At 38.3% G+C, this 24085-nt stretch overlaps 1 long non-coding RNA gene across 1 annotated transcript in view; it reads right to left on the reverse strand.

Annotated features, from left to right (window-relative positions):
* Positions 1-210: 210 nt before the first annotated feature.
* Positions 211-24085, reverse strand: part of LOC129145985 (uncharacterized) — a 109658-nt gene continuing 85783 nt past the window's right edge. The window contains exon 3 of the long non-coding RNA XR_008552257.1: positions 211-477. This is a non-coding gene — a long non-coding RNA (uncharacterized LOC129145985). The remainder of the gene's footprint in view (positions 478-24085) is intronic.

Consider the following 24085-nt stretch of genomic DNA (forward strand, 5'->3'; position numbering starts at 1 on the left):
AGCAACTTATAGTCTGTTATTGGCATGTGTGATGTCAGGCTTGTCAGTCTGAGTTAAACTGGTGATACTTTGGGGTTGCCCACAAAACTATTTGGGAATTAATGTGCTGGAGAATGAGGCCAGTGTACTGAATAGTTAACAGTGAATTTGATTTTTCAAAGCCAAGCAATCCCTCTATTGTAAATTTTTTTAAATCTATGCCCCCTCAAATATTGCATAAATACCCATAGGCTTTCACTCATTTATTCAACAGCATTAAGTGAGTATTGTTAAGTATAGAAGGATCCGTGTTATAAAGTTGATAAAAAGATCATTGGCACTGTGATATAGGTGCATTTAATCCACACAACAAACCTATCAACTGGATAGTTTGTCTTCACATTGCAGACAGGAAATATACCACTAGCTTAGGTGCTAGTTCACAGGCATGTCAGTAGACAAAGGTTGGATTTCTGGGTTCATAGTTTGACTCCGGATCTGTGGACAAAGAGAAAAAAGAGATAATCATGAGCAAAACGAAATCAAATGTTCAAGTTGTACATTTGTTTCCTCCTAGGTTCCAATCCTCACTTGACTCTTTCACAAAAATGGAGTTGGACTCTTAAAATGTTTTTCTATTTCAGCTGAAACTGCTTCCTTTTGTTAGTGCTGGGCAGGGAATTAACACAGCTGGAGGGAGAGATTTTTCTGGTGTGCTTTCCTTTGCTGCTGCTTGCTCATATCGGGGACTGTCAGCAAAGCTTTTGAGGGAAGTATAGTGGCAGCCAGCCCTGGGGGCCCCCCACTCTGTCAGTAGTATAGCAGGCATATTCTGAGGTGCACAGGTACCCAGTTGTTGGCATTGTAGCCTCAGGCTGCCAGTAATCAGGATGGCTGACTTCCTACTTGCCAACACCAATTGTGGTTCTTTCCACCTGCACCCAGAAATACGCTTGACTGGTTTTCTGGCTGACACCCTTAGCTCACCTGCACCCCAGAGGGGAGTGTCAGTGCACCCAGTGACTGAACCAGCTCTTGGTAAGGCAGTATGGAAAATGGCATCAAGCACTAAGCTTCAGCCACATTTTGTGCAACTAGGTCTGAATCCCAGGTGTGTGGAGTGTACCTCTCCAAGCTGGTTCTTCCTGGGTATATTCTCCCTCAGCCCCAAAGTATTGAATAGTAGTCTTTTGAATTCTGGAATTGTAAGCCCTTCTTACAATTAATAATTGTATACTAAATACTCCCTGTTTAAATCACTGTGTTGTTTCAATAATCTGATTGGACCCAAAGTGACAAGAGGAAAGAGTAGTGATGATTTTGACTCAGTAGAAGAGGAGACATTTTTATGAATCTCTTATAGCTATCCAACCGTGATAGCTTGTTGGGTGGACTGAATTGTTTTTCAGTTTTCAGATCATTGCCAGACTTTTTTTTATTTTTTTAACCAATTGACTTATCTCTGAAGCAACAGAAGAGAGTAGGAGAGTAGGCTTGGTACTGTTTAAAGACATGTTAAAAAGTAGTCTCACCCAGCAGGGAATATACTGAAATAGAAATGAGCCATGCTGGCTACACAGGGTTTCTTTTTTCTCACTATAATGCATGCCATCAGTAAAAATGATGCACTGTGGCAGGGAATTTCAACCAAAGGTGATAAGTGGTAGCAGAGTAGGGAGATCACAGAGGTATATGAGGTGAGCCCCCTCAAAGTTCTCGATCCTCTCTCCTGGAGAATCACTGGGGTGTCTGGTTTGTGGTAAGTAAAATTTTAAAAGAAAACACAAAGTAATTTTATAGAATGTCATTAAAACACTGACCATCAACTTCAACACATAATATATTCCTATCTTTTACATTCTCATCCGGGAATTGAAAATATAAAGCAGACTGATATTTTACTGGTAGACTTTACTCCACGTTTCTTCCTTTTCAACATCATTCTCCCCACAAATAAGTTAGTCCCCTAAATGTGTCTTATCTTAATGTTATTGTTTTTTGTATACATTGTATTTTATATGTGGTTCCTAATGCACTGTTGATACCCATTTCTGTATAAGTATCGCACGCTAAGCGATTGCACCACTGAGGTTCTGATATCTATTTCTAAGTTATGGGCTTAGTGAAAACAAATTTGAAAGTATCAGGTATCTCATTTCAGCATTTTCTTCTCTGACCTGTTATTGTTGTCATTACATCTGATAACTCAATATTCTGAAAGAAAATACTAAGTAATTTGAATCCTTAGGTTAGAGTTTAGAGCTATACTACCAATTTAGAAACGAGGCCTTCAAAAATAACCATCAGGGAATCAAATCAGATTCACTATGTCCATGTCAGGGATAAGTACATAGCTGTTGAGTTGTTAAGTTCATAACCATTGTTACACTGAAACCAGCTGACTTTGAGAAGTTTTCTTGGAAGGAAACCTGTGGTCTTTTACAAACTGCCGACTGCAGTAATGTCAGATACAAGCCAACTGGTAAAAGTCTGGCAGTGATTCCCAAATGGAAAAAAATTATTTGGTATGCCAACGGTGTATGGATTGGTATTAATATTTTGTGTGAAGTATGAAGCAAAATATGAATCAAAACAGTTTTTTTCCCTCATGATCTCTGTGCTATATTTCTCCACATTTTGAAGATCACGGACCTACAAGAATATAGCTTAATTCTGCTTTTAGAGTATTGCTAGACTACTCTATATTCCCTATACACATAAACATCTGATGTGAAGTTTTTAGTTCCAATAACTACTTCAGGACATCACCCAGATGAGGAATGATTTTAGCCAAGAATAAACACTGTGGGAGAACTGCATTGTATTACCTCAGAGTTAAATCAGAGATTCATCTCAGCAGTGGTTCAGATTAACAAATGTCATGTATTTAAATATTTGCATTGACTTTATGGTTAAGCCACAGGAAAATACATGAAGGTGTATGTGTATAGAACTGAAATGTTACACATATACAAATGCAGTTATACCCACATATGTGTGTATGCATCAGTTGTAATTAACAATATGACTTTGGTGCCTTCCCATTGGGCCCTGTTTTAGGATCAGTCAGATACCGAAGCAGGAAAAGTCAGACATCGATCTTGTGCTGCATTAATTGTAAGTTGAGCGGATGGCTGCACATCTTCACTATCCCTTTTTTAATGTTGTCATGGGTGTCATCTCTGTTTCCAGCTTTTTGGTTTTACTGCAGTTTTATTTTCTGTAATTTTCTTGAAATGCGAAAGATATAGTTCTGCTGTGATAAATGAGATGGGGAACCCATAGCTCAGTCACTAGTTTGTTCATAGATTGACCATTGAATGTAAAGTATGTGACGCTAAGAACAATTTTGATGAGATCCACTGTTGAATGTGCAATGATTCATTCCTCTTTGTGAAGCTGCTACCTTTATGTCTTAGTTCTGCATCATTTTTCATGTCTCTCTTTTAATAAGTATCTGGAAGGACAAAAACCTGCTCCATATCTAATCTAGACTAAAATATGTAACATCTACTAAACATAGCAACAATACATAATTACATAATTTGATTTTAACTTTTCTATAAAAATTTATGTGAATTTTTTTGTAGAGAAAATAACTTTGTATTTAACATCTGTTATCCTTTGCTGATTTTGTATCCCTATACTTACTTTATCTTTGACAAACTATGAAATACAAAGTTCTGATATTATCTAATTACTGTGATTCAGTACAAAATGCACTATAAATATTACAAGTTTATTTGAATAATTAACTCCCTTCCAAAGATCGAAATCAGTGTTTCTATTCTCTAAGCTTCAACAAATTTGACCTACTAGTAGAGTCATCAATGCAAAGTTCCACCGTCAGAAAAAAAACTGCCTTCCTGAATTAGATCCTAAAAAGGAAAAGTATATAAATATTCATTTTAGACATACACATTATTTATTGATACAGCTGCTAGAGATTCAAAAATGCCTGTAGAGAGTCAAGTGTAAAAGAAACTCAGTCAAGTAAAAGAAACTCAGTAATCAGGTAAAGGAAACTATGGGAAGTTAACACCGAGGGCAAGTTGTCAGGGAATTCAGGGACTCTTGCCCAGCAGATGGGCAAAGCATAAACTGGTTATGTATCAATAGATATAAGGAACAGAGATCATAAATTGGAAAGGCTACATACTTGGTATGTTGGATTTTTTTTTTTTTTTTTTTTTTATAAATTTTATTGTTATATTCCCCATACAATTGCAGCCCCCCATTCTGACCCCAATCCCTCCCCTCCCGCCCCCACCCCCCTAAAAGTGTCTCTGGTTCATAGTTTTTTGTTGATTTTGATTTTCACTTTCTTATAGTTTTTCATTTTCCTGGTCCATTATTTAAGTTTTCTAGATTCCTGCTATGAGTGAGACCATCCGGTATTTTTCTTTTTCTTTTTGGCTTATTTCGCTGAGCATGATCCCTTCCAGCGTCATCCATGTTGCAGCAAATTGCATGTGTTTATCTTTTTTGAATGCTGAGTAATATTCCATGGTATATATGTACCACATCTTCTTGATCCAGTCATCTATTTTTGGGCATTTGGGTTGTTTCCAAAGCTTAGCTATTGTAAACAGTGCTGCTATAAACATAGGGGTGCAGGTGTTCTTTGGAATTGATGTTTCTGTGTCCTTTGGGTAAATACCTAGGAGTGGAATTGCTGGATCATATGGAAGCTCTATGTTTAGTAGGTCCAGAAATCTCCACACAGCTTTCCACAGTGGTTGGACCAGTTTGCACTCCCACCAACAGTGCAGAAGAGTTCCTTTTTCTCCACACCCTCGCCAACATTTGTTGTTGCTAGTTTTTTTAATATGTGCCATTCTCACTGGCGTAAGATGGTATCTCATGGTAGTTTTGATTTGCATTTCCCTGATGACAAGTGATGTTGAACATTTTTTCATATGCCTGTTGGCCATTTGCATTTCCTCTTCAGAGAAGTTTCTTTTAAGCTCTTCTGCCCATTTTTTGACTGGATTATTTTCTTTGTTGTTGTTGAGTCTCATCAGCTCTTTGCAGATTTTTGTGATCAGTCCTTTATCATTAGTGTTGGGTGCAAAAATGTTCTCCCAGTTGGTGGGGTTTCTCTTTGTTTTTGTTATTGTCTCTTTTGCTGTGCAAAAACTCTTTAATTTGATATAGTCCCAGCTGTTTATCTTTGCCTTCACTATCACTGCTTTGGGTGATGTGTCTGTAAAGATGTCTTTGATGTGCAAATCACGTAGTGTTTCGCCTATATTTCCTTCTATATATTTTATGGTTTCAGGTCTTATGTCTAGTTCTTTAATCCATTTTGAGTTGATTTTTGTGTATGGTGTGAGGTGGTGGTCAAGCTTCATTCTTTTGCATGTAGCGACCCAGTTTTCCCAGCACCATTTATTGAACAAACTTTCTTTGCTCCAATGCATAGTCTTTGCTCCTTTGTCAAAGATTAGTTGACCATAAATCTGTGGGTTTATTTCTGGATTTTCTATTCGATTCCATTGGTCTGTATGTCTGTTCTTGTTCCAATACCATGCAGTTTTGATGATTATGGCTTTGTAGTATAGTTTGAAGTCTGGGAGTCTGATGCCTCCATTCCCTTCTTTTTTTTTCAGGAGAGCTTTGGCTATTCGGGGTTTTTTGTGATTCCATATGAATTTCATCAATAATTTTTCTATTTCTTTGAAGAATGACATTGAAATTTTGATTGGAATAGCATTGAATCTGTATATTGCTTTTGGAAGGATGGCCATTTTAATAATGTTTATTCTTCCAATCCATGAGCAGGGGATGTCTCTCCATTTCTTTGTGTCTTCTTCTATTTCTTTTAACAGTGTTTTATAGTTTTCTTTGTATAGGTCCTTTACCTCTTTTGTTAGATTTATTCCCAAATATTTGATTTTTTTTGTTTCAATAACAAAAGGGATGGTCTTTTCGATTTCTTCTTCTTCAGATTTATTGTTTGTGTATAGGAAGGCTACTGACTTTTGCGTGTTGATTTTGTATCCTGCCACTTTACTGAACTGATTGATGAGTTGAATTAGCTTTTCTGTGGAGTTTTTGGGGTTCTCTATGTATAATATCATATCGTCTGCAAATAGTGATAGTTTGACTTCTTCTTTTCCTATTTGGATTCCTTGGATGTCTTTCTCTTGTCTTATTGCCCTGGCTAGGACTTCCAGTATTATATTGAAAAGCAATGGTGAGAGTGGACATCCTTGTCTTGTTCCAGATCTTAATGGAATTGCTTTCAGCTTTTCACCATTGAGAATGATACTGGCTGTTGGCTTGTCATAGATGGCCTTTATGATGTTGAGGTATGTTCCTTGTATCCCAAGAACTTCAAGGGCTTTTATCATGAATGGGTGTTGCACTTTGTCGAAAGCTTTCTCAGCATCTATTGATATTATCATATGGTTTTTATATTTCTTTTTGTTGATGTGTTGGATAACGTTGATTGATTTTCGGATGTTAAACCATCCTTGTGCCCCTGGAATGAATCCAACTTGGTCGTGGTGAATTATCTTATGGATACATTGTTGGATTCTGATAGCTAAAATTTTTATTGAGGATTTTTGCATCAGTGTTCATTAGGGAGATTGGCCTGTAGTTTTCCTTTTTTGTGTTGTCCTTGTTCGGTTTTGGTATTAGTGTAATGTTGGCTTCATAGAACGTGTTTGGTATTGTCCCTTCCTTCTCAATTTTTTGGAAGAGTTTGTGAAGGATAGGCACTAATTCGTCTCTGAATGTTTGGTAGAATTCATTTGTAAATCCATCTGGTCCTGGGCTTTTGTTTTTGGGGAGGTTTTTGATTACCATTTCAATTTCGCTAATTGTAATTGGTCTGTTTAGGTGTTCTATTTCTTCTTTATCTAGCTTTGGGTGATTGTAGAGTTGTAGGAATTTGTCCATCTCCTCTAGATTGTTAAACTTGTTTCCATATAACTGTTCATAGTAGTTACTGATTATTCTTTTGATTTCTGCTGTGTCCGTTGTGATTTCTCCTCTTTCATTGATGATCCTGTTTATTTGTGCTTTCTCCCTTTTTCCTTTGTGAGCCTGGCTAGGGGTTTGTCTATTTTATTGATTTTTTCAAAGAACCAGCTCTTGGTTTCATTGATCTTTTGGATTGTTTTTTTAGTTTCAATTTCATTTATTTCTGCTTTGGTTTTTATTATTTCTTTTCTTCTACTGGTTTTGGGGTTTTCTTGTTGTTCTTTTTCTAGATCTTTGAGCTTCGAGATTAGGTTGTTTCTTTGCGTTCTTTCTTGTTTCTTGATGTGAGCTTCTATTGCTATATATTTTCCTCTTATTACTGCTTTTGCTGCATCCCATACATTTAGGATATTGGTGTCCTCCTTGTCGTTCAATTCAAAAAATTTTTTAATTTCTTCTTTGATCTCCTCATTAGTCCAATGGTCTTCCAGTAGTGTGGTTTTTAATCTCCATGAGGTAGGAAAGTTCCTTGCCTTCTTTTTATGGTTTATTTCTAGTTTGATGCCTTCATGGTCAGAAAAGATGGTTGATATGATTTCAATCTTGGTGTATCTGTTGATGTTTGTCTTGTGCCCCAGTATGTGATCGATCCTGGAGAATGATCCGTGTGCGCTTGAGAAAAATGTGTACTCCGTTTTTTTGGGGTTTAGTGTTCTATAGATGTCTGTTAAGCCCAATTGCTCTAGGTCTTTATTTAGAGCTTTGGTTTCTTTACTTATTTTTTGTCTTGTTGATCTATCCATTGTTGATAGTGGTGTGTTGAAGTCTCCCACTACGTATGTGTTTTCTCTGATGTCTGTTTTCAGAGAGGACAACAGTTGTCTGATATATTTTGGTGCTCCTTCGTTTGGTGAGTATATGTTAATGAGTGTTATTTCTTCTTGAAGTATTGTCCCCTTGATCATAATGTAGTGACCATTGGGGTCTCTTTTTATCTTTTTGAGTTTGAAATCTGTTTTATCTGATATAAGTATAGCTGTTCCTGCTTTCTTTTTTGGTCCATTTGCTTGTAGGATTGTTTTCCATCCTTTAACTTTGAGCCTATTTTTATCTTTTGTAGCTAAATGTGTTTCCTGGAGACAGCAAAAGGTTGGGTTTTGTTTCTTAATCCAGGCTGCAACTCTGTGTCTTTTTATTGAAGAGTTTAGTCCATTTACATTTAGAGTTAATATTGATATGTTAACATCTGTATTTGCCATTGTGTTTGTCTTTCCTTTGATTTTATTTATTTATTCTTTTAATAACTTTTTTTTTTTTTTGACCTTCTTTCATTGTTATTCGTCGCTCTGAGGTTCTGGCTTTAGAACTCCTTGTAGTATTTTTTGGAGTGGGGGTTTAGTTGCAATGAAATTCCGGAGTTTCTGTTTGTCTGGGAAGGTCCATATTCTTTCTTCAAAGAGGAAGGAGAGCTTTGCGGGATAGAGTATTCTTGGTTGGCATCTGTTTTCTTGGAGTCTGTTGACTATGTCCCTCCACTCTCTCCTTGCCCGTAGTGTTTCTTCGGAGAAGTCTGATGTCAGCCTGATTGGTTTTCCTTTGAATGTTATCTGTTTCTTCCCTCTTGCCAGCTTCATTATTTTTTCCTTGTCCTGGATCCTTGGGAACTTTACTATTATGTGTCTTGCTGTATTTTTCCTTTCGTTGTGGAAGTTTGGTGTTCTTCTTGCTTCTTGTATATCAATTTTCAGCTCCTTCTTCACATTTGGGAAGTTCTCTTCAATTATCTCTTTGAATATTTTCTCTGTTCCTACATCTCTCTCCTCTCCTTCTGGTATTCCTATAACTCTTATATTTCCTTTCCTCATGGAGTCCGATAGTTCCCGAAGTCTTTCTTCGTTCTTTTTCCTTCGTACTTCTCTTTCCTTCTCTGTTTTGGTTCTTTTTATTTCTGTGTCTTCAAGATTACTTATTCGTTCTTCCATTTCATCTATTCTGCTTTCATTGCTTTTCCCAGAATTCTTTAGTTCTTCCATTAATTCTTTGATCTCCTGCATTTCTTTTACTTCCCTCTTTAGGGACTCAATTTCTTTCTTCTGACCATTGTTTTCCCTCTCTAGGGACTCAATTGCATTCTTCTGATCGTTGATTATTTTTCCCTTATCATTGTTTTCCTTTATGACTTCTGTCAGTTTTTTAATCACGGCAATTTTAAATTCTCTTTCTGGAAGGCTCAGAAATTCTTCCAAGTTATTGTCGTTGCAATCTGGGGGCTGGCTTTCTTTTTGTGGTGTGCTTTTTCTCTGGAGAGTTGCTAGGTTGTGTGTGGTTCTTCTCCTCCCTACTGTCTGTTTTCTAATTTGCCGTATGCGTTGGGACACTGTGTTGTTGGGACTTGCCGGCATCTTGGGTGGGCTTCTCTGTTCCCCTCTGGTTCTTCCAGGAGTCATCTGTCAGTTTCAAGCAGCCTTTACTGGAGAAAGGTCCCTGTTCTAAAATGCCGATGTGGGGACACACTCCCCTGTGCGCCTGGTCTGCCCCGGCGGTGGGTTCCTGCTCCCCTCTGGGCTTGGACTGCAGGCCAGAGGGGGTCTGGCGTGGGCGAACTTCCCCCGCTCACCTCTGGCTCCTGAGGAAGCCTTCTGCAGGTAGTCTTTACTGAAGAAATGTCCCTGTTCTAAAATGGTGATGTGGGACACACTCCCTGCGCGTCTGGTCTCAGGCACACTCTTCTGCGCGCCTGGTCTGCCCCGGCTGTGGGTGCTCGCTCTCCCTGTGGGCTCAGACTACTTGTTCGGAAGGAGCCAGGTGTGGGCTAACTCCCCAGCTGGCCACTAGCTCCTTCAGTAGCCTGTGCTGGGGTCAAGTCGCTAGGTGGCGCCAGAGATCTCTCCTAGAGCCCTTGGGGAGCTGATTTTCCACCCCGTGGGACAGGGAGCAGAGCGGGGATGGTAGGGTACACCTCAACGGCTTTGGGGTGCTGTGTCTGCCTTGTGCCCCACCGTCGTGGGGAACCCACGCCCCTAATTTCGTGCCCCGGGTCTCAGTTCCAAAGCCCTCAGTTCCAGGACGCGGGCTGTAGCCCAGATCAGTGGCGCGGGAATGGCGCCTTTTGAATCCCGCTCCCCTGCCTGGGCGCCTTGTTCCTGCTCACACAGGGAGGGCCTCCGCCCGGGTCTCAGTTCCAAAGCCCTCAGTTCCAGGACGCGGGCTGTAGCCCAGATCAGTGGCGCGGGAATGGCGCCTTTTGAATCCCGCTCCCCTGCCTGGGCGCCTTGTTCCTGCTCACTCAGGGAGGGCCTCCGCCCGGGTCTCAGTTCCAAAGCCCTCAGTTCCAGGACGCGGGCTGTAGCCCAGATCAGTGGCGCGGGAATGGCGCCTTTTGAATCCCGCTCCCCTGCCTGGGCGCCTTGTTCCTGCTCACTCAGGGAGGGCCTCCGCCCGGGTCTCAGTTCCAAAGCCCTCAGTTCCAGGACGCGGGCTGTAGCCCAGATCAGTGGCGCGGGAATGGCGCCTTTTGAATCCCGCTCCCCTGCCTGGGCGCCTTGTTCCTGCTCACTCAGGGAGGGCCTCCGCCCGGGTCTCAGTTCCAAAGCCCTCAGTTCCAGGACGCGGGCTATAGCCCAGATCAGTGGCGCGGGAATGGCGCCTTTTGAATCCCGCTCCCCTGCCTGGGCGCCTTGTTCCTGCTCACTCAGGGAGGGCCTCCGCCCGGGTCTCAGTTCCAAAGCCCTCAGTTCCAGGACGCGGGCTATAGCCCAGATCAGTGGCGCGGGAATGGCGCCTTTTGAATCCCGCTCCCCTGCCTGGGCACCTTGTTCCTGCTCACTCAGGGAGGGCCTCCGCCTTCTCCCCGCAAGCCTAGGTCGCAGGCGCAGGGCCCTGGGCAGCTGCAATCCGAGCGCTGCTTTCGCGCAAGCTTACCGGGCGGCTGGGGCTGTGTGCTGGTGCTGGGCTCCTCCTGGTGGGCGGGGCTCTCTTTAATGGCGCCTGGAGCTCACCTCCGCGGCGGATCCTGCAGGGTTCGCCTCAGCTCCCGTTCACGGGGTGTGGTGGCTGCAATAGTTCCTTTCCACTCACAGTCCCGCTTGCTGCGTCGTTTGTTCTTGTGGGCCGTTTTGGTTTGTTGTTTCCTCCTCTCTGCCGGTCGGAGAGTGCCGCCTCTGTGGGCGGGGGAGGGGAGCAGGGTTCTGCGCTTCCCTCCCTTCTAGTCCTCTTTTATGGCCACTTTCTTCTTCGGGCAGTTTGCTGGCGTCACCCGTTTATCTTCCGTGTCCCGGTTCTCACTGGGACCTGCCGCTTTTCCTCCCTATTAACTTTTTTTAATGGGAGATCTTACTCGCAGCGTCTCCTCGCCGCCATGTTGCTCCGCCCATCTCCTTGACCACCCTGAACGCCTATGTTGGATCTTAAAGAGGAATGAGTAAAAGGAAAAGAAAGACATTCAGGATAGTTTCTTTTGTATCAGTGTTCTTACCAAATCTTTACCTAATTTATACTCAGCTCATACTCAGCTCATGTGTTATCCTTTGCTAGTTTTCTATGCTATACCTAATCTTTGACTAGCTGATAGATTTTCCCTTTCCTACTATGATCTTGACATTTCACTTTGTCTTCTCACTCTTTCCTTATTCTGAGCCCTCTTTTACTAATGGCTAGAGACAGGATGGCTTATTTAAATAACTTCCTGGAGATACAACAGCCTAGAGAGTCCATGCACATGTTTTCATGGTTTGTGGGTTCTCCAGGAGAAATTAACATACTACATGGATCCTCAATTTATAACCTACTATTTTCATACAAATTTTAATGACAATTTGTGCTGGGTTTAGAATCAATAGTTACTTTTTTTTTTTTTTTTGTGGGCCCCTCGCCGGTGGCTAAGGAATGAACCAGCGCTGCAGAGGCTGCAGGCATCCTTGCAGCCCAGCACTCATCTGCTGTGCCACCAGAGGAGGCCCAATAGTCACTAGATTTTTAATACAATGTTTCCCAGAGTTACTACTCTCTGACATTGGGTAAGTTCTCACCATTGAGAAACCCTGATATACTGGTAATTAAAAGAAGAATATACAGTCTATTGGTTGAGTTTATAGGATGTTTTCTCCATAAGATCCTATCATTTGCAAATAAGTAGTATTCCTGACTTTTCCAATTTGGCTGCTGTTTCTTTATCTTACCTGATAGCTCCAGCTAGGATTTTAGTGGGCATATATGTGTTGTGTTCCCAATATTAGAGTAAATGTTTTCAACTTTTATTATGTTAGTTGTAGGCTTGTATTATGTGGCCTTTATGATATTGAGGGACTGTTTTTGATTGTAAAAGGCTGTTGGACGCTGTCAAATATTTTTCTGCATTTATTGAAAATGATTTTTATCTTTCATACTACCAATATTGTATGCCATGTGGCCTCATGGTTGTACTATCCTTGCATCCCAGAAGATAACTCCCACTTGATTTCCATCCCAATCTTTACACTTCATTTGATCTTGTTTTTCAAGATGTAAAGTAGGTTGTTAGTTTCTTTTCTAGAACTACTTTAACAGCATATAGATAGGTGTTGTACATCATATGATCTGTGTCACAAGTCAAACAATCTATGATTTCAGTGCAAAGAACTCAGTTTTCTAATTTTTCTTTAAGATTTATTGATTTATGCATAGAAGAACTGGGGTACAGGCCAGAGGTGTGGAGGGTGAGAAGATTCACCAGAGACAGTGTAGAATAGAACAGGCATACTGACTGAAATACACTGCTGAGGGGAGCAGCTGATGAGACAGGAGAGGTCTGCTGTGCCATGTGGGTAGCTCCCTTACTGGCTGGGCATTTGGACTTGTGCTATAGCGGCTGTGGATAGCTTCACATTGCTATGCTTAACCCCTTGTGCCACCAGCGAGGCCCAAGTTTTCTAATTTTTCCAGGAAAAGTGTGCTGGCCACAAATGATGCCAATTTCTCAATTTTGAAGCTGAGATTTGCTGGATAATTCTTTGTGGACAGTGTTGTTTCTGTCAGCTTTTTGATTCTGACTTACATTGACAAGAAACAGATCCTATGTATTTCATTTTCAGCAACTTTACTGATAGATGTTTAGTTCTTACATGTGTACAGTAACATTTACAATCAACATTGAGATTTTTCTGTTCCGATTATTTTATGCCCTCCTTTTTCCCCCAGATTTTCATTATGCATCTATTGCTATATTTTGATTCTCCTTTCTGTTCCTCAGCTTCAGTAATTCCAGTGATCTCTCAAGTTCACTGATTTTTTTTTTCTATAAGCTCAAATATACCCTTATGTTCCCTAGTCAATTTTATGTTTTCAGTTACTGTACTTTTCAACTCCATAATTTCTAGTCAAATACAAAAGACTAACTACAGCAGCTTATCTTTGTTGATAGTTTGTTTGTGATAAGACAATAGTCTCATACTCTAATTTTTGTTAGCTTCTATAAATATATTCAAAGAATTTAAAGTATCTCAAAAGTATTTCAACTTCTGTGCTTTATCATAATTGTGAAAAGTAGACATTTTAAATATTTTAATTTGGTAGGTGGAAATCAGATTCCCATCTACAGTTGTGATTGGTGGTTTTCATAGATAATATTGTCATAGATAATCATTGTCAGCCAGAAGTGATTTTTGGCATCTGAAGAATTTACTGGGCATATTCAAAACCCGGCACATAAGCATGGCCTTCCAGATTCCCAGCAGTGTCTTGTAACCTATGGACCTCTTCCTCTTGACCAGTTACTTGTTTGCCCCAACTTACATTGGTGCATCAGGCAGCTGTGAAGTTAAATAATCAGCACTGATCTTTCAATCAGTGATAGGATTTGTCCTTACTTTTCTATGAAAATAGATAGGTTCAATAGTGATAATCTACAGAATATGGGACTTTGGGGGAACTACAAGTTTTCTGCTCTCTCCAGTGACTGCTAAGCTAATAATGTTAATAACTTTCATTTTTTCATGCTGCTGGTTTTATAAAGGTTGCCACGTTGATGCAGAGAGGGGCAGAAGGAATGGGTCAAGTTAAAACTGATATACCAATACTTAGGTGCACAATCTTAAAGGAGTCTCTCAAATTATTGAAACTCTGACTCAGACTTGTAAAGAAGTTGTTGGGTTTTAACAACCTTTACAAATATTCTTACTGCATTTATTATAATGAAATTTTGACAATCCTATCATTCTAGAAGTATTCCACATTTGTAAATATGTTAATTCTAAACTTAGGAACATTTGATAAAATATTTTGCCTCGATTATATTCATGCCGTCTGGATATTAAAAATGAAAAACAAATTCTTGTGCAAGACAAATAATGTACAATTTTTTATGCAGATTTCCTTATATATTTGATTTATATACATTAGTCTGGAATAGAGATTAAAGGATATAGTAGTTATTGAAATTTCTCATTAATTGTAAACATATTTTTCTCTCCTTTGACAATCTCCCATCTTTTAAAAAAAATTATTTTATGCATACAAAAACTGGGGTGTAGGCTAAAGATGCAGGGCAGGAGAGGATTCACCAGAGAGAGTGGGGAGCAGAACAGGCAGATCTATGGCAATAAACTGCTGAGGGGAGCAGTGGGTTAGCTTCCTAGTAGGACCAGGGATCAAACTCCTGCTGCAGTGGCTGGTGACAGCTTGATAGTGCTGCATCTTTAACCCCTGCACCACCAGGGAGGCCCAATCACCCATCTTTTATTTCTAGGTTTATTTCCACTACCTTCACCTCTATAATGTCGCATGGATTAATAATTATGAGAAACTAAAGAGTCATGAAATGATTAACTCACCTACCAATATAACTACTGGATGTTGGTACTTAAATATTTTATCTATCATTAACATTCATTAATCTATACCAGTAAGTTCTTTGTTATTTATATTCTCTTATTCAATATTTCCTATTATTGCAAGGCTAGACTATTGTTTGAAAGATGACTAATGTGGTATTTTATACTCTGAAATGTATCTGTCCAATACAATATATATAATTTTTTGCTAAGTTGAAGACATTGGATCATTTCCAACTTGCCACTACTTCTCAGTCAATAGAATTTATGAGGTCACTGATGCATGCAATTAGAATAACATCGATATTATTGAAAAGTTTACCAGATTTAGGCCTAAGTTTATAAGTGAGTAATAGAAAAATGGCATGGTGTGTCATGTGCAAAGGACTGCTGCTCAGATTCACTTAGTGGTAATTATTGATAAAACACATCGTAATTTGAGATATGTATGCATCCAGAATTGCTGAATGAAGATATCCACAAAGTATTTTCAACAGCCAACTTAAACAGAAATTACAGAAGAAATGGCAGGTAGAAAGTACCACCCAAGTTTGGATGCTGCAGTCACATTCTGGCAGCATATCTGGGATAATGGAAGTCCAAGAATACACACTGTCTGGGCAGTGTAGATTCTGGAGATATCCATTTTTATGTATACTATTCAAAGGAAACTTAGAGGATTCTAGCAAATATTTCTAGAGCAGTCATGAACAATTGCAAAAAATATATAACATGAAAAACAAATTAGTTTTAAATATGCTTGTTGAAACCAAAGGCAGGTATCCCCCAGCAAAACCAATTAAAAGAATGAAACACTAGGGCCTCCCCAGTGGCGCAGCGGTTGAGCGCTGGGCTGTGAAGCTGCCCGCAGCCTTTGCAGCACCGGTTCGGTCCCCGGCCACCGGCGAGGGTCCCACATGGCGCGCAGACCTCTCCTGCTGCTCCCCTCAGCAGTGTACTTCGTCACTCTGCCTGTTGTACTCTCCGCTCTGGCTCTGGTGAATCCTCTGACCCTCCCGCGTTTCTGACTGTACCCAGTGCTTGTATAAATAAATAAATAAATCTTAAAAAAAAATTGAAAAACTAATGGAGCAATAGAGTTGAAATATAATAAATTAGAATTTAAAGTAAGTCAGAAAAACTACTAGTGCTTAAAATTTGATTATCAGACATAGCACATATTTTGATGACATCAAAAATATGGTTTTTTATGTATGTGTACTAAAAGATTTTTTAATAACCAAGGTACTGAACTTTGCACATAAAATCCTTGGTATAACTAGATTTGACTTGATTCTACTATATAATTTGCTTTAGTAGAAGTCCATATACTTAGTTTGATCTTAAAGATGGGAAACAGTACTTTTATAATATAGGCTTAAATGAAAACTCAACACATTCAGACTTAGTGATGATGACCATAATTTTCACACTTATGTAATCGTATTAAAATATTCACTTTACCAATGTCCTTGAGAGTGTTAATTATTTTTTTACACACTGATGTCTTATTGGGTTTCCCTATATTCCTGCTATAAGTGAAACCATCCGATATTTTTCTTTTTCCTTCTGGGCTTATTTCACTGAGCATAATCCCTTCTAGTTCCATCCATGTTGCTGTGAATGGCATCAGTTTATCTCTTTTGATTGCTGAATAACAGTAAAAAACACAACAAATCAACAATGGACAATTATAAATCAGAGACATTCTGCAGGGGAGGAGGAGGGAGAGGGACGGGGGCAGGGAGAAGCACAGGGGACTGAGGTGATGGTACAAGGGTGCATTAGTGAAGGAAACTATGGGGACTACACCTGAGGGGGTGGGGAGAAGCAAATATTGTTTGAAAATGAACAATGATATGAAAAATAAAAAAAATAAAAGTTGGGCCTCCCCGGTCGCGCAGTGGGTTGAGCACCACGCTATGAAGCTGTCTGCAGCCTCTGCAGTGCAGGTTCAATCCCAGTCAACCTGTCTTGCCTGCTGCTCCCCTCAGCAGTCTTTGGTCTATCTGCCTGTTCTGCTCCCCACTTAGTCTTTGGTGAATTCTCTCACCCTCCCGCACCTCTGACTGTACCCCAGTTCTTGTATAAATAAATATTTTAAAAAATAAAAAAGACCTTAAATTAGAAAGTTGTATTACATGTATGTAATAATTAATCTTGCAAAAGGAAACAGTGAAGTATTTACAGGGAATATGCTCAATGGCTAGAACTTATTTAAGATTTAGCATACAAGAACTGAGGTATAGACTAGAGGTGTGGGGGTTGATAGGACTCACCAGAGAAGAGTGGGGGGACAGAACAGGCAGACTGACTGAAATACACTGCTGAGGGGATCAGCGAGGGTGTCAGGAGAGGTCTTCTGCGTCATGTGGTTATCTCCCTGGCCAGGGATCAAACTCGTGCTGCAGTGGCTGCAGATAGCTTCATAGGTTGCGTTTTAACCCCTTGTGCCACCAGGGAGGCCCTTTAACTTATTTTGTAAAACTCGGTTCATTGGTTTCAGCTATCATTATAATTGAATGACTTCAGTAATGAAGAAAAATATTAATTGGACAGGTGGTTCAAAGTGTTCAGAAAACTTTCTCTTGCTTAAAATTGTTCAGTAATTACAAATTCATTGGCATAATATGCAGAGACCCTTTGCCTTCTGAGGTAGCCTCATCCAAATAGCAAGCACTCAATAAACCTAGGCACACTGAGCAATTTTTGTGGTTCTTAAAAAGTAACATCACTGCGGTCTGTTTTCCTTTCCTATAAGGCCTCACCATGAGTGTACTGGCCCGAACACTTCAGCATGCTCTTTGTCCACTTGCATCTGTTTCCTTCTCTTCCTGATACTCTAGACTTGAATAGTCAGTAAAGATGCAAGAAGATACTGTCTTGCCTGTTTCTCTCTCCCAGATTAACTCTGCCTCCTATTCTAAATTGTTGACCATAAAGAGTCCTGTATTTCTTCTTTTGAGGTAACCTAACAATAGTATAAGAAAATGATGCATGGCCTCCCCGGTGGCACAGCGGTTCAGTGCTGGGCTGCAAAGCTGCCCGCAGCCTCTGCAGCACTGGTTCGATCCCCGGCCACAGGGCGAGGGTCCCACATGGCACGACAGACCTCTCCTGCCGTGCCCGCTAATCTCCTCAGCAGTGTGTTTCATCAGTCTGCCTGTTCTGTTCCCCGCTCTGGTGAAGTCTCTCACCCTCCCGCGCTTCTGACTGTACCCAGTGCTTGTATAAATCAATCAATCAATCAAAAAAAAAAAAAAGATGCAGCACTTCCTGAAAACTAACTGCACTTTTCTTCCCTCACCTGTGATGTGGTTTCCATTTATTCTCCCTATTAATATCTTCATTTGCAAGGCCCTGTTTTTTTTTTTTTGTGTGTGTGTGTATGTTTTTTTTTTTATTTTATTTTTATATTCCCCATACAATTGCAACCTCCTGATTTTGACGCCAATCCCTCCTTCCCCCCAGCCCCAAAGGTGTGTGTCTGGTTCATAGTTGTTTGTTGATTTTGATTTTTTCTTTCTTATAGTTATTTTTTCCTGGTCCCTTATTTAGGTTTTCTGGATTCCTGCCACGAGTGAGACCATCGCTTCCCCCCTCCCCATTCTAACAGTCTTGTTTAGGAGTCCTTAGCAATACGGAATGTATATGTAACAGTACCGCACTAGATAATAATTTGGTTTCTCTATCACTGTGGCATTTTATTTGACATTCAAAAATTCTATTATCACCAACAAAGTACATATTGCTTGTTGAATAAGTGAATTATGTATAGATCTTTTAAGTTTAAATTATACAGAGTTTGAGTTTACCTTTGTAACAGACTTACCAATTATTTTCTTGAATGTTAATGTTAAACTCATTACTCATACATTTTGGACTTCATGTCCATAGTCAGTAAAGTTACTACATATAAAATACATATTAAGCAATGAATGTTCTCTATAGGGTTATGAAGGCATCAATATTTTTTGCCAAATAGTTTAATAAACAAAAGTTAACTATATTAAAATAATTCTTATAAAACATTCCAAAGTGATAGAACATGCATTAAAATTATCAAGAACTAATTTACACTATCACCTGAAATAGCCACCAGAGAAACAAGAGGAGCCTTCAATGAGGATCTGATTAATCATAAAGGTTGGAAAAATCTAGGGAAAAGTAGAAGGAGACTATTGGATATACCTCAGCATCTCTAGAATTTGCCAAATGCTGAGTCAGATTCATGAGGGGAGAAATCATTCGCTTCCTGTTCATGATTTGAGTCATCTTCTGCTCACTCAGCCATTTCGAAGAAGGAATTGCAACAACTAGAGCCATAGAGCAGTTGGAAGTCACAGTTTATCTTTGGCTTCTTAAAAATCAATTGTAGAGTAAAAAAAACAAGGACAAATAGCACTAGACTGGCCAAATAGCAACAGAAATAATAGTTTTAAAATTCTGTTGGCAAGTGAAGATAAAAATACAAAGATGACAGCAAAAGGGGACTATTAAAAGCAAAAGCAGATAGCACAAAAATAAAATCTTTTAAGTCAGGAGAAAACATCTGAGCAAATCTCCAGGAAAAAGAGCATAAAACGTTATATGTTGAGGCAAGGATAGATTTCAGAAAATACCTAATTTTAACAGAAAGCAAATATAAACTATCATATTGTAGCAGCCTAAAAGTAAACAACATGCAAGCAAGGTAAGCTAAATGCCAGTTACACTATTAACCTTCACATGATGATCTAATTTCAAACTACACTTTGAATTTTATACACAGTAAAAATTTCACAAAAAAAAAAAAAGGTTTCTATTCTACTGTGTGTAAACCTCTGATTCTATTCATTTTACTAAGGAAAATACTGCACTCCAGGGGTGTCCTCAAAGATTAAAAGTCTACCAAACTAGATGTATGTTATCAGTGTAGTTTAAGAAGGAAGCTAGAATTTAAATTCAATGAACACAGGTATCTTTATTATGTTCACTAATATAATCCCACATATCCAAAAATACATGGTACATATTTGTTGTATAATAGATATAAGGAAGTATTGCATAATAATTAAAATTATTAGTTTGAAAATCACTGCTTTTACAGATAACACACAGCACTAAGTTCTAATAAAAAAACTGAAATGGTAGATAAAACATTTATAAATGGTCTGAAAATTTAAGAGCATTTGAAATGTTAAGAATTATTAAATTCTGTTTATTACCTAATGAATTATGTGGCAGAGAAAATTTGATGCCTTCATGACCCCATAGAGTACATTTACTTAATAGACCTTTTATATGTAGTAACTTTACTGTCTGAGGACATGAAGTCCAAAATCTGTATGTGTAATGGGATATAGAAGAGTTTCTGGAAGAATTCTATTGCATCCCCAATAAGATACAAGATGGAGGGAGAAAGAGGAGGTATGAAGGCATATTCACCTAAACACAAACTATAGGATAGCAAAGCCAAAGAGAAGGCATAGAAATCTAACTGTAGATTAAAGAAAAATTAAATTTTATGTAGTAAGAGAATATTTTTATGAAATTTGCCTTAAAATCTCAGGAACTAAGCAATTCAGAGTTTGCTTAATATTGGAAAATAGTTCCTCCATTATTAAATAAAAAATAACAAAGAAAAACTGAGATCATTTGAGAAGTACAGAAAAAATATTTGGCAAAATTTCATGGTGATTTATCTGGTAAAATGTGTTTTACAATCATTCTCGGTAAGATTTCTATTAGGCACTTTCAATAAATTAATTTATATTAATCCCTTCCTGAAATGAGGTTAGTAAAAGTGTTATATGCCCTATTTAGAGGTAAAAGATCTGAGTTAAGAACCTTGAAGTGGGGCCTCCCCGGTGGCGCAGCAGTTGAGCGCTGGGTTGCAAAGCTGCCCGCAGCCTCTGCAGTGCTGGTTCGATTCCCAGCTGCTCCCCGGCCACCAGAGGAGGGTCCCACATGGCGCACAGACCTCCTCTGTAGCCCGCTGCTCCCCTCAGCAGTGTGCTTCGGTCCTTCTGCCTGTTCTGCTCCCCGCTCTGGCGAATTCTCTCACCCTCCCACGCTTCTGACTGTACCCAGTGCTTGTATAAACAAATAAATAAATCTTGAAAAAAAAAAAAAAAGAGAACCTTGAAGTACTTGCCACACATTTGGCAGAGTTAAGTGTAAAGCTTAGGCCATTCCTACCGGGAAGTTCTAGCACTCTGCTGACTCAGCTTCCTGATTAGTGATTATCAGATATTAATCCTACCTCTACAATTATTTCAGAGAATTAAATGAAGTATTAGTAAAGCATGGAGCACACTGTATAGTCAGTATATTAACCACTAGATAAATATGGACATGCACAAGGGATGCGGAATTACTTGCCAGCCAATGACAGAGTTCTTCGCATTTATTTGCCCTCTAGTTTAATGTCAAGGTTAGTATGTATTATATAATCACTAAACAAATTCATTTTGTTTAAATGGATGATAGTTATAGGAACACAATTATGTTAAATAGGCATGCATAATTTTTAGCACTTTTACCATTTACACAAGACTTTATATTGCTTCTTTTATACTTATAGTTACAAATAAGAATTAAAAAGCAGTATCAAGATACCTGATTTTCATGTGAATTCTTTAACCCTTTACCATTCTAAAAGTGAGCAGAATGTGATACCTGATTAACCTCAGAACTTGCAACTACTCCCAAAGTGACTGCCTACAAGTAATAAAGTAAGTATGTAGTGATAAACTAAAGTGGGTCAATCAAGAGTAGCAATGTAAGAAAACCAAAATTGGGCTTTTAACTGGTATTTTCAAACTTTATTCTGGCTGAAAGAAACTAAAATTCTTTCCACCCTTCCCTGCCCGCCAAGTTGTTATGCCAAAATTTTTATGAAGTTAGTGTAGGGATTTGAATTCCAGCCATAACAGGTAGACAGTAAGGAGGCTAAATTGTCACAGTCTTACATTCTATTAAGCTGTTACAAATTGATGTCTTTATATAGATTATAAAATTGGACTGTTTTGTGTCATTAATAGAAAGATACAGTTATGATTATGGAAGAATAATCCAAGTGGAAAGTATCCTTTAGCTTAAATCAATTGGATTGGAGTTCCCTATGCATATTCCACATTCATTTTAAAAATGCCTAACTGCAGTCTTTAAAGCAGTGTTGCACCTGCTAATGTCACACTGAATACCATATGCATATGCGAGCTCTCTCTTTAGGGTTCTCTTCTAAAATTGGTCATATTCCACCCTAGAGATAGAAAATGCTAGGGAGAAAAATACTAAGAATAAGACATTTTCCTTATTTAAAAGCAGATGTGCTTTTCAAAGAGTTTCTTTCTCATCATGCCTATGGCTATGCAATTAAATAAAATCTGGAGTATGTTACAGGGAGGAGAGCATACACATTACAGACACCAAAAATATTTTAACTAACTAGTTAATCTTAGAGAAGTACAATTATAGGTCTCGATAGTCTTTCTACAGAAAGCAAGAGAACACTCCTAGGACTTGAAAATAAAATCAAATTCTGAAGATGCAACCAATACATATTGAAACCAATAAATTAATGAAAAACCTTAATCTTAGGCAGAAGTAATACAGCTTAAAAAAAATCTAAGTCCTTACAGTGCAAGAGAAGCAGGAGCTACACCACAATTTGTCTAATTACTCAGTCTCTCCAGATGCCATATAGTCTCACATGTGAAATCTAGAAAAAAATTATAATACATGTTTATAGATACAGAGAAAAAATAAGTGGTTGTCAGGACTGGGGAAGTGGGTAAAGAAGATCAAAAGTTATACACTCCTAGTTATTAGTCATTGACTTGCATGTGTGAAGTTTGCTGAGAGAGTAGGATATAGATGTTGTCATAGAAAGAATATACATGAAAAGAAATACATTTTTTGTAACTATTTCAGGTGATGGTATTAACTGAACTTGGAGATCATTTCACAATACATGCAGGTATCAAATCATCATTTTATATCTAAAACTAATATTTTTATGTCAGTTTACCACCATAAAAGTTCAAAATTAGTATATGAAATTCCAAACTTGATAGTGTAATCAAGAAAAGTTAGCATATAATCAAATTGATCAAGTAGAGAAAAAATTAAAGCTTTCAAAATATAGCCCTATTTTTCTGAGAAAATTACTTAGGTTTTGACATTATCTTTTTTTCAAAGATGGTAAAGGTGAAGGCCTCTTCTGTCCCATCCCTTTTTAAGTGTCGTCATTGATACCTCCACCAATTTGATCTACATTAATAATAGTAGTGGTAGTAGCAAGATCCCTATTTAAAGTCCAAACTTTATTGCACTGGAAATAAAGCACAAGGAGATTGGAAGAAATTGACCAAAATGGAGAAACAGGTAAATATTACAAATTCTGTAAGAATTATAAATCAATATAATTCCTGATGAGTTTAAAGTCCAAAGGATGCTAACCCTTGTCCCAAATGAGTAATCTGATGTAAAGTTGGGGTATGAGGAATTCTCAGTTACCTAGAAATACATGGTTTATTAAAAGTGTAAAGGCACATTCATTTCCTATGTGAAAATATTAAAAATCATACCTATGTATTTTTGAAAATATTTGAAAAAGATGAGTATCTGTCTCATTTAATGCTTTATATTAAATTTTTAATTTTAACTTGAATAAACATTTCTTGATTTTACTTTGATATGTTTATACAATTACTTTAGTCAGTATTCTCAAGTGAATTGTGCTGTGTACTCTGGAAAAAAAATTTATGGATAGCTTTGATTTGAGCCTTTTCACATATTATGCAAATTCACTTATTACTTCTATGTAATATTTCCTTAGCTTTGTCTCTTTATTTTGTCTTATTTTGTCTTCTTTTGTAAAGCAACATTTTAAAAGCAGTCATTTTATTGTAAGCTAGACATTTCTTTAATTCCCTTAATTTTAAATTTCTTAATTTTCTTAAGCTAGACATTATCTAATTTTCAGAATCTGGATTCTTTGAACACTAGGTAAATCTACTCAAGTTCTTTCATAACCATGGACACGGAAACATCATTAACTGACATGCCCTAACTTGCAATATGATGGAAATTATGTCTTTCATTTTTGCTCAATTCTTCCCCCTCTACCATTCTTCCCCCTCCACCATTTTTAGGAGTATATTGCTTATGAATCTCTTTAATATTCATTCCATAGATTCTACCATATCTAATAAAATCATCAAAGATAAAAGGATATATCAGAACTCAAAATCTGATGAGCAGAGATAAAAGAGACATGGATTCTTTAGGGAAGATAAAATTTTTTACATGACAAAGATTTTTGCTTTCTTCATAACGTACTAAGGTAGATAATTGTCAACCTTCTTTTTGCTACCAAATAA

This window comes from Talpa occidentalis, unplaced genomic scaffold (assembly GCF_014898055.3).
Source record: "Talpa occidentalis isolate TD23 unplaced genomic scaffold, MPIMG_talOcc4v2.1 talOcc4.16, whole genome shotgun sequence".
Classification (NCBI taxonomy): domain Eukaryota; kingdom Metazoa; phylum Chordata; class Mammalia; order Eulipotyphla; family Talpidae; genus Talpa; species Talpa occidentalis.